Source organism: Patagioenas fasciata, chromosome 25 (genome assembly GCF_037038585.1).
Source record: "Patagioenas fasciata isolate bPatFas1 chromosome 25, bPatFas1.hap1, whole genome shotgun sequence".
Lineage (NCBI taxonomy): Eukaryota > Metazoa > Chordata > Aves > Columbiformes > Columbidae > Patagioenas > Patagioenas fasciata.
In genome coordinates, this window is record NC_092544.1 from 1,860,161 (window position 1) to 1,876,323 (window position 16,163).

Genomic DNA, 16,163 nt, shown 5'->3' on the forward strand with positions numbered 1-16,163 from the left:
CGTCAATAACTGCACAAGTGGCACAGCACCGCGGTCTGCCCGCTAGGCACAGCCGCACGTCGTTACTAATGCCCTATTCATCTTATGCTTTCAACAGAATCTGGTCCCTTCTGCAAACCGACCACTCGGAGCCTGATCCCAGCAAAGTGCGGGCAATGCAAACTGGCCCTTAACTGGCCAGAGCAGCACCTGAAACGCTGCAATCTCTTTTCATGTAAATCTGGAGCATCGGTGGGTGTTAACACCTTGGAATCTTGTTCCTAACTCTGCCCATCCCTGCTCGTTCTTTCCCACACACGGAGATTTCAGCACCGTCTGGTTGAGCACATATTTTAATTCTGTGCTAATGTTGTTTGCCTGTATTTTAATTTACTACTAATGCTACCGTTGTTTGGTTGGTGCTGGATCAGCCCCGGGAGAGCTCGGTGTTGTTATTTCACAGGTATTGGAAACAGGCTCGGGTCGTGCCCACGGGGCAGACATCCACGACTGTGCAATTTGTAGCTGCCTTGTGTTGTTTCTTACAGTTGGGTTGTTTAAAATGAATACATCCTGGCCAAAAAAACCTCTGGAGCTGGTGCTTGCAGCTGCTGGTGTGTGCTGAGGATGGGGCAGCGGGAGAGAGCTGAGATGTGGCGGAGCTGGTTTGGTTTTGGTGTGAATTGCTACATGCCCATAGGTGAAGGCGCCTGGTCTTGCTGAGGTTAACATCGCGGCTTAGAGAGACCCGGCCCAACAGAGCCCCCGAAATGGGCAGCCCCAAGGATCGGGATTTCTCCAGGCTCACAGCAGGGATGTGATGTGGCTCTGCCCAGTTCACATGTATGTGTGTATATAGGAAACACGCAGAGAAGGAGCTCATTGCATCTGTGTGAACTCCCGCCGCGCTTTGCGGAGCTGATTGATGGGCATTCAGCATCTCTCCCACTTGTTATTTGTTGGTGAGTGTAACTATGTGTGTGCCCACAGCTCTCAGCTGCGCACAGAGGTACAAACACAGCCGACTGCGCTTCATCGGGTGTTTTCCTTCGTCATTCGGGTGAACCGTACCCACCAAGGTTCCCCTGGTTTCAATCTGAGCTACTAAACCCAGGTTCTCCGTGCAACCCGCCGCGGCGGGCACGGGAACCACAAGGCTGTAAAGGCAGCGTTAAAACGTATGGTACTGTACACAAGATGAATGTGCATGTTAGATCAGACCTCATGAATATTTCATGTTCCTCGATACCACGTTGGTTTTGGTGTTGGTCAGGATGGGTGTTATTTCTTGTAAACGTTGCAGGGGTGTTTTAGTTACACAGGTGCCCTGGCTCGTGTGGTGCTGCGAGCGCTTGCTGCAGAGGAGAACGCTGTCCATGCCAAACTTTAAAGGCATTTTAAATTGATTTTTCCTCTTTACCACCTTTCTTTTGGAACCTTATGCCCAACAAAGGTGCCTCCAGCACCCATTTCCATCACTTTGCCAGATGATCCTTCTTCCAAGTCTTCTTGCTCTCCAATCCCTGCAGCAGCGGCTCTAAGGCCAAAATGGACAGCGGTCACCACAGCCAAAGTCAAGTCTTTCATTCATGATATTTCCAAGGTGGCTTTTCTGTCACCGTGTTCAGGGAAGGCGGATGGCCGGCTGAGCTGCTTGGCTCCCTGCAACGCTGCACCCGCAGCAGCCGAGTGCTTGAAAGTCAATGACCGAACCGGCGCACACCAATCTTCCTGCAGATATCATGAGTATGCACGGTTGTCAGATGCTCCGTGGACGTGCCCGCTGCTCACTGGGGGATCAATCGAAGGTATGAGAAAGCCAATGAGTGTTTTTTCGTTTCACCGTAGGTGTTTTTCCTGCGGGATTTGTCCTGTGGTTTCTCATTACCTGGAGCTCAGTGTGTGTCGGTTCCTCTCGCTCACCCCGGGGGGCTGAGTGACTTTGAGATTGTACTGGATCTTAAACTTGTAGCCTGCCAGAACTCTGGGAAACGAGCTTGATTTACATGTTTGCATCTCCTGCAGTCATTTGCAGGATTAGTTTTAAAGCCAGGCTATTGCATCAGATGCCCTTACGTATTTTTTAAACTATACAATGAGTTTTAAATTGGATCAGTTTTCTCAGTCATGTTTAAGACTAAGTTGAATACAGACAAAAGAAGCGATGGCTTTTCAAGCAGATCAGCAGTACGGGCAGTGAGAGAACTGTAGGACAGAAGGGGCGTTATCAGATTTACTACAATGGACACTTCCCTCTAAAACACTGAAGCTCCTGCATTTTATTCCCAGAGCTGCTCACGATTTCCCTGAGGACTATGAGAAATGTTTTGATTTGTTTGTTGTTTTGTTGTGCATGTGTTTTCCACCCCCCCCCGCCCAGTGTTTTACTGCTCGTGAAGTGACGGACTAAATCTTTCCTTAAGTTGCAAGGGTTAATTTCTATGGAGTGCTGAGAGGGCCTCAGCAAAAAGAGCTGCAGCCTCAGGAGCTGCTCCCTGGCCAGCGGTGGAGCAGCGGGGTTTGCAGACGCTTGGTGGGGGGGTCCGGTGGAACAAGCGTTTGTGCGCTGGGCTCAGCCGCACCGCAGGGACGCGGGAGCCGCTCTTGTCTGTGCACGGGTGTTTTCATGCTCTGAGCACAGTGTTCCCGACCCTGCCGCCCCAGGGCAGTGCACGGCAGGACGGACCCGCTGTGTGTGTTGAGGATGAGCACCGTGGAAGAGCCAAATGCCAGCACAGGGACCGGCTCTGCGTGCTGGGCTGCAATAGCTGCGCTCGGCTGCTGGGCAGGGGGGTTGGAGCTGTGGTTACAAACCACCCGTCCCACGGCCCTCGCTCGTTCTGGCTGGACCAGCGTCGCCCGTGCTGGGGACAGGCACAGGTCAGCGTCAAGGAGGGGAGCGTTGAATCGATACCTGGAGTGCTTGATATTCTGCTTAGCGGAACACTTGTTATGTCTTTAATTACTATTTCTAAAAGCACCACGGGATGGAAAGCAAAAGGCAGAAATAAATAGCAAGGGGTGATCAATTGGGCATGAAACCCTTGTTATTGATCACCTTTAACCTCTGCTTAAACTAATGACGGAGCTACCATTTAACTGTCCCCAGGCACAAAGCGCATCAATTGTACAAGTGCCACATAAATCACGGCGGGTTGCAGAGCATCGCCTGTCGGAGGGGAGGGCGAGGGCCCCCGTGCTGCCCCAGGCACCGGCCCGGAGCACCCTCAGCTGCGTTCCCCAGGTAAGCTGCTGCTCCACGACCTGCTGTTTCACACATAAAGGCTCCCACTACCAAAACCACATCACGGCTCTGGATGCAGTGCGGGGGCTGCGGAGCTGACAGCGGTGCCCCCGCCTGCTGCGGCACCCAAAGAGCAAGGAAGGATTGATGCTGTTAAAGATGCCACTGATGCTTGCTCCCGGCCTCCAGGTCCTGTGGCTGGGGGGTGGTTGCTGAAGGATGGTGAGTTTGCAGGACGGGGCTTGGGTGAAACAATCATCTTGTATCTGAGCAAGTGTTTGAAGCAGCAGAGTTTGGGGGGGGGCGCCGCAGGCTGGGCGCAGTAAGGATCACCTTTTCCCATGCGCCTTCAGTTGGCTCCCTGGATCACCAGCCGTGCTGGAATTGCCCTTTCTGTGTGGTATAGGGGTAAACAAAAAAACAACCAAGATGTGCAATTGGCAGCGGGGTGAAGTCAGCACAGCTTTTCCTGATAACAACAATAATATTCATTAACATTCAATCTACAAATTATCCCTTGAAACCCCAGCCTGGAGATTTGCCAGTTTTCAGCACAAACCAATGTTGTCTGTTGCGTCTCCAGCACGGCAGCGTTTCCCAGGCCGTGTCTGACATATGGCACCGCGGAGCTGTCAGCTGCGCGTCCCCGTGCGCGGGGCGGGGGGTACACCCTGTCTTCTGCTGGGAATGTTGGTATTTCATTAAAACAGGATGGCTGTTCTGCAGATTCAGTTCCCCAAAGAATCAGGAGGTGATCTTGATGTTCCCTAATCTTAGTTTTGGGAAAAGCAGTGAGCTTTTTTGGCAGCTTTCAAGAAGCTGTTTCGAGAAAGCGTTTAGTAAGCGTTCACACCGACTCCTGGGTCGGGAAGGTGGGGAAAAATCTCAGCGATTTGGAAGAATCCCATTAAGCAGCGTGTCTGAGTGTTCATCCCTCTCAGAAAGCTCTCAGGATTGCTTCCGTCTCCACGGGGACAAGGAAAAGGTCCCTTCTTGTCTGCTGTTTAATGGGCTGTCCACAGCGTGATGCTGAGCACATTCTCTGCCTGCAGCTGGCATTGCTGCGCACATCCCTGGGGCACTTCTTTCGGAGACCTGGGATTAATTCACGCTTTGCCTTTGTGCTGCCATGTAGACGGTTTCTCCTGAAACCTTAAAAATCATTTGGGTGTCCTCATCTGTCAGCTATTGGAAACGTTATTGATAATACAATCATTCCTCCTCTGGTCCCTCTGTCTCGTTCTTCTCCGCTGCAGATGCTGTAATTTGTCACTGCTGTTCCCCTGAAACGCTGAGCGGCTGGACCGTGCCCCGTTGGGCAGCATTGCTATGCAGCGCAGGGAGGTGTCCTGCGCCTCTTACCACCCACACGGCCGGGGCTGCAGCTGCAGCTCCCAGTCTGACCCTGGGAGACCCAGCAGCTCCTGCCTCTGCGTGAGCTCCGGCTCCGGCGACCAGGGGACACCGCTCTGGGCTGTCACAGCTTTGGGTCTCAAGTGCCTCATCGTACCGATTGTGAGAGACCTGACACTGCAGAGACCCCTTTTCTCAGCTTTTCTCTGCTGTTTTCCATCAGCCTGATGCTGGCAGGGTTGGCTTGGAGGGGTCACTGTCCCACTTTGCCCCTACCCCACGGGAGCTGCCAGGTCGCCCTGAGGCTTTGCTCCAGATCCCCAGGATTACCATTTGCTGCCACTATAGTCACTACAGACAGCTGTCGATCCAGGCGGTGCTGCTGCTCTGTGGGCAAGGAGGTGTCATTAGCTTTGAGCTGGTAATTAGCTTTCACTCTCTGGGGGCTTCTAAGGCCTGGGCATCGGAGCAGAGGGACAGCGAGGGCCATCCTGCAGAGCCCAGCTCTGCGTGTGGTGTTGGGGGGAGGATTCGTCCCAGACGCCTGCGGGTGACAGATACGGGCCCCGGGGGACACCGGAGGATGCGATCCCTGCGCAGCGAGCGGCTGCTGGTCCAGCAGAAGGAGCATCTCGCTGCACAATAACATCTCCCTGCATGTCAGTCCAGGGGGCAAAGCTCCCTGCTGACAACAGCTGCACGGAGAGCTTGGCATGGATTTGCATAGATGAAATGATTTCTCCTGCCATTCATTCAGTCTTTCTGTCTGCTGGCTTCCCTGCTCCTCTGTGGAATCCGGGGTCCACACAGAGACCATTCAGCTGGCCGCGAGCTCTTTGCTGTGCGTTGCTTTGCACAGATGTCCCCGAGCAATTCCATGAATTGTTGCTCTATAGTCACTAAGCTGTTTGGGAAAACATTTCGGATAACTGTCCTACGCATTGGGGTGACTGAATTAATGGCATTTGAATGGTCAAAAAGATAGTGTGAACTGGAAACAATGCTGTCCCTGTAATGAGTGGCAGGAGAGCTCCAGCTGGTATTTTCATTGTTAACGAGCAGACCCAGGGTGCTGCATGGCCTTGCTACCTTGGAAGGAGCTGAAGAAACGCGCAAACCAGCCCATCGCTTCCCCTTCGTAACTTTTGAAATGCCGGGGAAGGAATGCTTTGCAAATTGTCTTTCAGAGCTCCACAAGTAGGACCCTGTACCTCAGCCGCGCGGAGGGGAGCGGGAGCACTGCAGCCCAGGGGTGCTGTGCCCGAGCCCCGATGCTCCCCTGCCCCGGGCTGCCAGGGCGGCACCTCTGACCGAGGTTTTCCCGTGAAGGTGGAAGCAAACCCTGCAGCTCTGTCACCCTGTGCCCAGTCTCACGCTCGTCCCTGCATGTCCCGTTCTGGCCCTCGCTGGAGTTGAGGTATGGGACCCGGGGGGGGTGGTGGGGAGGGAGAAGCGTGCGTGGGGAGCTGAGCCACCTTCACAACAGCCGTGGTGCAGCCTGTTTCCCACAGTCCAATCAGCCATCTCAGACATAGCACGTTGACCGCAATCATTATTTTTAAATATGCTGCACAGCCCCAAACGCAGTGGTCACTGCGTGAAGTGACCATCAGTGATGAGAAGTCCCCAGTGCGACAAGAGGTGTCCCCTGTGGCAGGAGGAGGCTGAGCACACCTGCGGCCGGCTGGGCTGTCCCGTGCGGTGGCAGGTCCTGCTCCGAGGAGGGTGCTTGGCAGCCAGGAGAGCTTTGTTGCACCTGGGCTTGGCAGAGCACAGCGATCCCAGCCATGCATCATCGGGAAGAACGTGCGCTTGGGTAACACATTAGAATAATGCATTATTAGAGCACTGTTGCTATGGTGATGTATTAGGGCAATATATCATTAGATACCTTCCATTGATGATGTATTGCTCCAAACATGGCTCCTGCCAGCACCAGCACAAGGACCACAAAGGAAGTCTTGTCTTTTTGCAGAAATTCTACCCCTTCCCTGAGGAAAAAAGAATCCAACTGTAATGGCTTCATTAAGGGGACATGGGGCAGGGGCTGGCCTGGGGCACCTCTTCCTCTCTCCTGAGGCCCTGTACAAGTGACGCTTACTCTGTGCTGAGCCACTTGCTCTGCTGCTTTGGGACCCGCTACCTGCATTTTAGTGCAAAGAAACAGTTTGCAGAGCACATGCTGTTCCTCGCTGTGACGCTGCCCCAGCTCTGCAGCCCCGGTCAGGGCTGTGTGTCCCACCCAGGGACTTGTCGACCAGCTGCTGAGGAAGTGCTGGCTCCCCTTCACTTTGCATCACCATGCTCGAGAGCAGAGCTGGGAAGGCAGCTGCTGAGGCTCTGCAGGTGCCCATCGCTTCCCCCCATCTTCTCCCCATGCCTGGAGTGTCTGCCCACCCTCTCTAGTGTGGGACAGTTGTGGTAGGGCTGCCCCTGGACCTCTCCCTCTCCAGCACTGCTCAGAGGATGCAGGGTCACAAGCAGTTCTGGATGCAGCTGCTCTCACATACAACCTTGTGTTTGGGCAGCAGGTCTCCGGGCTCCTTTCCCAGCAGTGTGGGCTCGTGGTTAGACCACTGAAGAGCCGGGCTGCCCCCACATCGCCCTGCCGGTGCACACTTCCTTCCCTTGAAATCTCTGCGGGAGCAGTGGCTGCCCACTGAGGGCAGAGAGGGCGAGAACAAGAGGGTGTTTGTGCAGACTTGAAGTATGATAAATAATATTCCCCTAGAACTGCCCTGCTACTGCTGGGTCCTGTTCATAATAATGATGTGTGAGACACTTTAGGAGAGGAAGACTGTGTCTGCCCCTGATGCCAATGCTTTTAAGGGTTCAGTGTGCTGCCCTGCTCCCAGACACCATCTGCAGTGCTCTCAGCCAGGGCTGCTTTTAGCTTCTCAATCAATTGGATTCAATTAAGTGATAACGCGAGCCTGTGGGTAGAGAAGTGATTGCTTATCCCTTAATCAGCAAGTTCTCCCTGGGTAGGGCAGGGTGGTTTCCCACCCAGTGTCTGTGTGGTTTTAGTGCAGATGTCCTGGGATGGGAGTTAAGGTGAGAGCTCCTGGCTCAGCCACCGGAGTCCTGACCTCCCGCTGGTGCCTCCTGTCCTTGCTCTGGGAATTAAGGGGCATCCTGCAGCTGTGGACTCAGATGCCTTTGTCCTCCACAGACACTGTGCTGACCCCAAGGCTGAGCCCTTCACCACTGGGGTTGTTGCTCCATGCTCCCAGGAGAGATGACCAGCAGCACAGAGCCGTGGATGGAGATGTTCAGCGCTGCTTCTGCAGACAGGAGCAGCTGCCTGGGGAAGCAGAGGTACGTTTATTTAAAGCGCTCTGTCCTCAGTGACATGTTTGCACCGGGAGATGCTGCCAGCACCCACCCTGACACGTCTGGGAGCGAGTGTGTTAGGGAGGCTGTGGGCATCCCGGTGAAGCGGAGCTTGCTCTGTGCTGTGGCCGTGGGACGCACGGGGCACCTCGGCTGGCTGAGGCCAGACCTGGCTGTGAGGGATTTCAGACATCAATAAACATCAGTGTCAAAAAGGACAGGAAAAGGTTATTTATCAGAAAACAGGCCAAGCAGCAGGACTGCAGCAGGGATGACATGTGCTCTGGCCACGCTGCCAGGGCTGCGTCCTGCGGTGGCTCAGAGGGGTCAGAGCCACCATCCAGCGCCGCTCGCGTCCCCACGCCAGCTGAGAACCGCGGCTCGGCCCCGCAGCCCCCGCCGGGCTGTTGCCACCAGCCGTGACAGCAGCCCAGGATTCCTCTTGCTTCTTCCAGTGTAACAGGGACTCTGGAGGCATGACAGTCTCCTCAGAGTAAGTCAGGCTTGGCGGGGCTGAGGTCTGGAGTGAGCTCGGCCGCCTCGCCAGGCTCCCCGGGCTCAGGAGCTGCTGGTTCTGTGCAGAGACCAGCAGCTCTTTGCCTGCCAGGGAGCTGCAGAACACTGTTCATGGGTGCGTGCACGTGCGTATGCGTGTACCTAAGTAACATGGTGGAGATTTAAGAGCACGACGTTCTAAAACATGAGAAGAGGTTATTAATTTGCAAGATAACACCAAAAAAAGGGAGAAAACTGAGTTGCTGTGGAATTGTTGCTTGTTTTCCGGTGACTATCTAGGGAAGACCCTCGTGTGCCACGTGGCCTCATGTTTCTCCTCTGCTGTCGCGGGGATGTGCGGGCTGTGCGGGTGCTGTGCGTGGGGCTGATGGCAGCTGGATATGCCCCACTGGTGGAGGGAAGGACCTTGGGAGCAGGGCAGGGGACAGGCAGGGGACCTTTGGTGGTAACTCTGGTCCCGGGGCTGTTCCTGCAGGAGCATGTAATGCATCAAGGCCTCAGAGATGCCATCAGCACATCCCTGGGAGTTCTGCATCCCTCAGACCTGTCCTGATGCTGCAGTTCAAGGTACAGCCCCAGTGCTCTTCCCTCCCTCCCATCCCCTGCCTCTGATTAGAGCCCTCAGAACAAACCTGCTAATGCCTTTCCCAAGCTCTCGCCCCCACACTTTTGCCCTATAAATCACTATAATTAAAGTGTTTGGAAAATGCTTTGGGAGCCCAGACAAGCATCCCCACATGCTACACACCCAGCTTGGCAAGCCCGACTTCCTGCTGCACCCACCCGCTGCCCCGGGCACTGCATCCCTGCCCTCCCAAAACAGCCGGCAGGACAGGAGCGAGGACCGTTCCCAGGCTGCGCTGCCCGGGGCTGCGGGACGGCTGTGCACCCAGCTCGGCTCTGCCTGAGCAGCTCCCTGGGCAGAGAGGAGCTCGGGACATGGGCAGGACACTCTGTTGTAAGCTCAAAGAACTGATGCTCTCCCTTGGCTGCTGGCACCTGGGTGCAGGGAACCTGGGCAGAAAGCCTGGCGAGAGGGCATGGAGGGCACGGCACGCTGCCCCAGCCCTCTGCTAATTACAGGGAATGAGCCCCAGCAGCCTGTCTGTGGCCACTGTCTGGCAGATGTGGAGGAGGCAGCGGAGGTGAGGCCGGGCTGCGGGCACAGCCGATGGCCCCGGGGACCCGCAGAGGCTGCCAGGACGGGCTGGCACTGCAGCACAGTCACAGCTCCCTACTCGGGACAGCTCTGTGGGGTGGGAGCGGGTCCCCTCCTGCCCTGAGCTGAGGCACGAGGAGCCCAAGAGGATTCGTCCCAACTGTTTAACTCGGAGCCAAACAGTCCTTCAGGAGTCGGTGCGAGACCCTACCTGAGGCAGAAAAGCCATTTTTCAAGCCGTGGGCAGCAACATCCATGAAACATTAATTTTTAACAGTGAGCCCCTGGAGTGAAGATCAAAGCAATTACGTGAGGAGGCAAAGGGAAGCAGCGGAGCGGCAGGCGCAGAGAGCAGAGCTGCCTCCTCCAGAGGGTCCCTGCCCGCTTGTCCTCCTCTCTTGCGCTCTGCTCGGCGGCACCAGCTGTGCCCCTGCCAGGAATCGTTGAGTCACCCGGACATTCCTGTTCTGTTCCCAAGAGCCTTGTGCTCCCTGGGTGCCAGCGCTGCTGGCCCTGCCGCAGCAGCCCCAGTGTCACCCCACAGCGAGGGCACCTTCCCAGCAGCACCCAGCTGCAGCTGGTGTGGAGCGTGGGGAGCCAAACCCAGCCTTTTCCCTTGGGTTCAGCTCTAGAAATGGGAGCAGATTCGCTTCCAGCCCCTGTACGTTGACTTGCAAAGGCTGGTAACACCTTCTAGGTGAGCAGATAGTGTCGGAGCAGTTTGGTCCCAGGCGGATCGCAACCACCCCCAGCCCACCCGCGCCAGCATCGCCATCCATGGGCACTCCTGCATCCCCTTCACCTTGATGCTCCCTCTCTGTTTTCGCAGTCACCCAAAAAGACCGAGACCCACATACGAGGCTCTGCAGGCTGTCCTTGAGCATTAGGCTTCAGGGGGCATTTCACAGGCAGGCAGGGTCCGTGACCACGGTTTGTCTTCTGCTGCCACGTTCCCCCCTCGTCAGGAAGGGTTCAGCAGCCCGGCTCTCCCAGCAGGCAGAGTGCAGCCCTGCTCTCAGCTCCTGCTCAGCAGGTATTTTTCACCCTTTAATGAAAGCAACTGAACTGTCTGAAGTTGCCTCTCAGCTCCTCTCTAGGGCTTGGACTGCCAAGAAATGATTGACGTGTTTAATAGAGGCAGTGGGTGCAGAGGAATTTGGCAGGAGTCCAGCCTCATGATACACAAAGGACACTGCTTTTCCTGCTCAGGTTTTCTGAGCTCCTGCTCTCTCAGAACAAGCTGTCCCACGCGGGGATGTTTCGCACTTGCCGATAGCTCTGCGAGCTCCGGAGCAGCCCTGGGAACAGGGCAGAGGCCAAGCCCTGGGGATGCTGGGGGTACCCATGTGTGTGCGAACGCTTCGGGCAGGGGTTTGCAGGGGCTGCAGCGCACAGAAATAAGCACAGACCGGGGAAGCCAAGCCTCTCTCAGTGCCTTTTGGGTTTTTTCCGCCACTGTGTGGAGATGTAAGCAATCTCATACCCGTACTGAGTGTGAAGCGTAGGGCAGATGCTTGTGTTTTGCATGTATGTGCTCAGGTGTGAACCTGCATGTGGGAGGGTGGGTTTTTATTACATTTCTTGGAGAGAAACCCCCATGCTGTGCGTGAACTGGTTTGGGAACAGCTTGCCCGATTGCATTCAGCACACAAACGCCTGCATGTGTGCTCCTAAATACGCTTGCATGCACACGTGTGTGCTCACGTATACATGCGTGCACCACCACGTCCCTGCGGACTGAGCGCCTGGCATGTGCTGTGTGACACTTGCATGCGATGCACATGTCAGCCTGAGCTAACCCATCGCTTAGCGGTAAGGAAGAGTCATTACTGGAGTCACACAGCCTCCCCTGAGCGAAGGGACACTTTGTCAGCCAACTCCAAGGTTCAGCCCGGTGTGATCTGAGGCTTTAATTTCTCCAGCCTCCCTGGGAGGTATCAGAGTGACCCTCAGCTGTTTCTTAAGCTTGGGAGCAGGGTTAGGAACAAAGCCCCCTGTAAGTGCCTGACCACAGTATCTGACCTCGGCTTAGCTTTATCCCATTGAAAGGCACCAGGAGGCCAGTGCTGCTATTACCAATAATTCTCTACAGCAGAGGGAGCTCCCTTGGGTATTTCCAGAGGGACACCCATTGCAGGTAGCCCTAGAGAGTGATTTCCAGGAGCAGGCTGGATAATCGGTTTCTTGTGCATTCAGTGTATACATTGCTCATCCCCTGGAGCTTCCCATCTACAGATATAAAGTGCAATTTGTGAAGCTTACACAGGCTTATTAAAATATCATTGTGAAAGGGTGACGTAGGTACCTGAACGGAGAAGAATAGAAAAGATTTGTCACACTAACTAAGAGACTTAGAAGTCTTGTTTCCTTCTCTTCGTATCTTCTTCCCATGGGAGTATAACAGCCATTTATTATCGTGCATGGAAAAAAAGCCGTAGCTCTTTGGAGGATGTGCTGGCTTCTTGCAGAAGAGAGAAGCCACTGTATCTGACTTGTGATCTGACGCAGGCAGGCTGGCGAAGTAAGCATGCCCGGTACTCGGATGCCTGGCACATTCTTTCAAATAATGCCAAATGAGCCGCATTATCCTGAAAGCAGCGCAGCCTGAACCTTGTTTGTGTGGCCATGGCAAGTGTGGGCTGGAATACAGCTCGGGCTATTATCATGTAATGAACACAACAATTACTCTGTAAGGGGGAGAAAGGGTTGGGGCCAGATAGAGTCTTAAGAATAAAGGCTTGTTTGGGAGAATTATTCACTGGGTCCTTGCTGTAGGTGGACGGCAGCAGATTAGAAGGAAACATTATCTCTCAGGGCAAGTTCAGAAGGACAAATGAAGCCAAACTGGCACGGGCTGAGAGTCTCAATACATTATTCTCTTTGCTCTACAAATCTGTGAGAACAAAGTGCTCAGTGTAAATGCTCACCAGGGCCTTTTTTTTTCCCCTGTAGGACCACAAAAGTTCAGCATGAGACGAAGGGCCACGTGTTGGCTATTAGTCCACTACAAAGAGCGTTTGAGCTGAGAATTTAAAGTCTCATAAAAACATTATTGTCTGCATCCTGGGACATTTGTTTGTAAGGGCAACACGGACTGAAAAAATGTGACCCCCTGCGCAGCTGTGTGCCTCACCGCTCTTGTCATCGCTGGCCCACCTAAGGGGGGCAGCCCCCGCCTGGCGTCACCCACAGCCCCCCATGTCCCACCTGCCCAGGGCCCTGCTCGCCCACCACCCCTGCAGCGTTAGATGGGAACGGGGAGGTTCGCGTTGCCCTCAGCAGGTGTGTGATGCTTACAGCTCGTACAGGTTATAATCAAATCTGCTTTGGGGCAGTGTCCTGTCACCTCTGGAAGCGGAGAGGATTTTTGCCCCAGTTGGTCTGATGTATTTTGTTGGGGCAGGAGGTTGCACCTTACCCAGAGGCCTTTCACATGCACGGAGTGAGGCGCGGGGCATGCGCTGTGGAGCGGTGCCCCAAAGCATCCATTGACATTTCTGGCTATGCCCTGCTCACCTTTGTCCACGGTGTGTGTGTTTCACCAGGTTCGAGGTGAGGAAGAAGTTTCTGTCCAAGTGAAAATGCCAATGACTATAGAGGTCTCGTCTTCCTCTGCCCCAGGGATCATGATTTGGTTCTAGGCATCTATCCCCTCAGCGTTTCTCCACCGGCGCCGCAGCCCTGGGCTGGCTGAGCCTCTGCTTGAGGCTGCTCAGCCTCCTCAGCACTGAAATGCCAAAACCCAGCTCGAGCTGCAGGACTCAGCTCTGGCTCTGCATGCGGTGCAGCGGATGGCAGCATGCAGGCGATCAGCACACAGGATCTGACAGTCCCTCCTGGACTTGCAGTCTGGAATCAACAAAATTACGGACAAACATTTGCAAGTACATCTGTGACACTTCTGGGTTGTAAGCTGCTTGCTGCCTTCTCGGTTTAGAATGATTTTGACAAAAAGCATCCGTATGATTTTGATACAGTTAAGCCCATGGCCAGGCTTTATAAGATGCTTGGCAATCTATGGGACAGTTTTTAGAAGCATTGTGTTTTGCATTTGGATTGTCTTCCAACTAACAAGATGATCGGCTTTTGGCTTGGTCGGTACTGGGAGGGAGGTTTTAATGACTGTGTCTCTTTCGCAGCCAGAGACGTGGGACCCAGCAGGGCCATCCCAGCTTTGTGGCTGCCCCAGGATGCTGCCCCGAGCTGCAGGCAAGTGAGTGTGATTCAGAGCACCCTGCATTCCCCTCCAGATCTGTTTGTCCTCCCAACCTTCCCAGGCAGCCGGCACGCAGCAGTCACCGCTTCCTCCGTGCGCTTTTAAAAGGCTAAAAAAAGGTGGAATATATTATCTGTTCACAAAGTCAGTGTAAATATTAAAGAGCCTGTGAGGGGAAGTGTCTCTGATGATGTCTTTTCAGGAGTGTGGGAGAAAAATCCATCCAGAGGGTCTATGGAGGGGTATGGCCAAAAGGCAAGCAACACTTTGAACCTGCTCAAAGCCGCAGGTCAGCAGCCTTCCCGGGGCTGCAGCGGGAAGCAGGCGCCCACCTCTCCTCAGAGGCAGCTAAAAGGTCACTTCAGAAAATCCACAATTTAAATAAAAGAAAGCGAATCCCAGAGAGAACCGCTTGAAAATGAAAGGCATCAAATGCGAGGACAGACACGGTAAGTCTGGGTGGGAGAGGACCCGGAGAGCTCTGGCTTAAGGAGCCAGGAGAGGAACCAGCGGGTGCCTGCGCTCAGGGGTGGAAAAGGAGCCGCTGACGCCCTGTCTGTGGGACACAGAGCAGCGCTGGGGACCCTCCTGTCCTGCCGAGTGGGGAACCTTGTCCCTGCGTCACGGGTGGTTACGACAGCCAGGCTGAAAGAGAGCTGAGCCCTGCTCTGGGACAGAGCCCTGGGTTTGGGGACTTGTCTCCTGGGCTCCCGAGCTGTACCAGGGATGGACAGCAGATCATTTAACAAAAAAAAAGAGGAGATATTTTGATTGATGAGGGCAAGGAAAACAGTCCGTGGTGTTATGTAATGCGGCTCTGTTGAAACAGTACAGGAAAGTTGCTTCGTGCCAATAAATCAGGCGGCGGCCACGGAGGAGCAGATGTGAATCACACCTTGCTTCATATGCCCTGCAGTGTTTTCACTTATTGTTCCAGTTTTAAAGATTAATGGCACTCAGAGATGAGTACTATCTATGCTTCCATTTCATACTCGTTATCAGAAGGGCTTTTTTCAGCATAATTAGCATGGATCAAATTTTCCAAGTGGCTCGGCAGACTCGCTGCTGTACTTTGGCCACCCAGCACCCCTGGGACATCCCCCTGCTGCCGCTGGCCGTGCTGGACCCCGACCCCATGGGTCCTGGGGGATGAGAGCTGGTGGCACGTCTTGTCTGTGGTCTGAGTGGGGCTTGTAGCCTTCAAACATGGAGAGGGAAAGCCCCTGCCAGGGCACAGCCAGATGGTTCTCCTCTCCTTTCCAGGCTGCTTTTTGTTATTAAGCGCACTGGTCCTCAACAGAAGATTAGGGCATGGGGTATTTGATTCCTGGAGGAATAACAGAGGTAGGTTCCTTGTCTTGGGACCCCAGCCCAGCTGTGGGGCAGGAGGGTCAGGAGGGGATGCAGGAGGGCTGGATGAAGTGGCTGGGGAGGAAAAGGCTGCTGGCATCTTCCGCCGGCTCACCCGGGGCTACCGGCATACGGTTGGGGTCTGTGCACGCTGTGTGTGCTGTCTCGCAGGTGGGTGTGTGAGCTTGGTGTGTGGGGGTGCTGCTGGGGCACGGGGCGGGCAGCTGGGTCGTGGGGTGCTTGTGTGGGGCTGCTGCTGAGCTGGAGAAGCCCAGGGAGCACAGTGCTGAGCTCCCTGCTAAGTACAATCAAGCCATGATCGTTTCTATCACGAAGATAAACTGGCCATTGTTGCCAAAAATAAATGTTAGTGTTCAAATCCACACTTCAATAGCACCAGCTCATTAGAGATGCATATCATTTGGCTCCAGTCCCACACCTTCCAGCTCGTTATAAATATGCAGTTGCTGCTGGCTCTACCCCAATCATCTCTGCAATCAGAGCTTTTAATTAGGTTAATTAAATTGTATCAAACCTCACAGGGACGCAGTTCACTGATGCTGATGAGGCAGCCAAAACAGACCTTAACTCTAACTCTAATGAAGGCCCTGCTGCCTGCTGCAGCTAATGACAATGCATAATAAATTAGAGCTTCCCTAGAAAGGTGCATCAGGGCTTGTGCTCAGTAAATGATGATCTATATACACTAACTTACTATTTCAGTCTTTAGGTCTGGCAAGCCAGGGTTATCCTGGGAATATGTTCTCACTAAATAATGGGCTTCTACCTGCTCAAAGCAACGCTGCTCACCTTGGTTCTCTCAAGGCACTGAAGGCTTTGGATATGTAAGTGTAGAGATGGTAAAGCAAATATTTGCTGCTTTCACCTCGCACAGCACTTGGTCTGCTCTGGCGCCTGCCTTTTCCCAACAGAGGCAGCAGCACGTATTTATTTCTTTGAAACCCTTGGTGATTGAATTTGGGCACGAACGTCCTGTTTGGAGGGAACTGGGG